At 40.7% G+C, this 1,416-nt stretch overlaps 1 pseudogene; it reads left to right on the top strand.

Moving 5' to 3' along the window:
* The first annotated feature begins 459 nt into the window (after window positions 1–459).
* On the top strand, window positions 460–1,204 carry LOC114052507 (annotated as a pseudogene).
* Window positions 1,205–1,416: the final 212 nt, after the last annotated feature.

Genomic DNA, 1,416 nt, shown 5'->3' with positions numbered 1-1,416 from the left:
GCTGAGACTGCCTCAAGCCCGCTTGTCCTTATAAGCATCACCTGACCACCTTAGCCCCCATTTAGATCACTGATGTTTGGGTTCCTTGGGAATCTGGCCTATATGCTTTATCTTTAATAAACTTTTTCTCTGGCTGGAAGAAGATCTGGGCTGAATTCTTTCAGGCATACCCGCGCCGCGATCTGGGGCTTTTTCCCAGCACCCCAAAACCCCCCATCTCTTCAGTATCCCTGGTTCTGATTAATTCATTTTTTTCTTTTTTTTCCTTTTCCTTTTTGATGAGGCAATTGGGGTTAAGAGACTTGCCCAGGGTCACACAGCTACTAAAGGTCAAGTGTCTGAGATTGGATTCGAACTCAGGTCCTCCTGATTCCAAGGCCAGAGCTCTATCCACTGTGTCCCTAGCTGCCCCTGCTTACTTCATTTTTTTTAAAAAAAAAAATCTTTCTTTTTCTTTTTCCAGCTGGAATCATGACAGGCATAAAAGAAAAGAAGAAGCTACCATCCATTCCAGAATCCCTTCTGAAAAAGGGAAAGGCTTTTGCAATAGTGAAGAAGAAGATAGCTATAAAAAAGCTCCTTAAAATACAGAGAAAAGTTATCCACAAAAAAGCTAAAGCCTACCATAAGGAGTATAGACAGATGTACAGAAGTGAAATCTGGCTGGCTAGAATGACACACAAAGCTGGCAACTACTATGTACCTGCTGAACCCAAGTTAGCTGTTGTGATCAGAATCAGAGGCATTAATGGTGTTATCCCAAAGGTCTGAAAAGTATTGCAGCTTCTTCATCTTTGCCAAATCTTCAATGGCACTTTTGTTAAGCTTAACAAGGCTTCAATTAACATGCTGAAGATTGTGGACCCATCCATTGCATGGGGTTACACAAACCTGAAGTCTGTGAATGACTTGATTTACAAACATGGTTATGACAAGATCAAGAAACAGAGAATTGCCCTGATGGACAACACCCTTATTGCAAAATCTCTTGGTAAATATGAAATTATCTGCATGGAGGACTTGATACATGAGATCTACACTGTTGGCAAGTGCTTCAAAGCTGCCAACAACTTCCTGTGGCCCTTCGAATTATCTTCTCCATGAGGTGGAATGAAGAAAAAGACTACACATTTTGTGGAAGGTGGGAGAAATTGGTCACAGGGAAGACCAGATCAACAGGCTTATTAGAAGAATGAACTAAAGGTCTCTACCATGATTATTTTTCTAATGATCTGTTAATAAAAATGCCTGTCATAAAATTGATATTTGCTTTATTGGACACATTTCTGATTAATCAGGTTGTATGTTTGGCCCTGTACTTAAAGCTGAATGAAACTCCGGGTTAGGGACGTAGAGAGATAAACTCTGAAGAAGAGAGAGTGTAGGGGTATATTTAGTGGCAAATGGATCCAAGCC

Source organism: Vombatus ursinus, unplaced genomic scaffold, assembly GCF_900497805.2.
Source record: "Vombatus ursinus unplaced genomic scaffold, bare-nosed wombat genome assembly UNPS02014807.1, whole genome shotgun sequence".
NCBI lineage: Eukaryota > Metazoa > Chordata > Mammalia > Diprotodontia > Vombatidae > Vombatus > Vombatus ursinus.
This window is presented reverse-complemented; position numbering and strand designations above follow the sequence as displayed.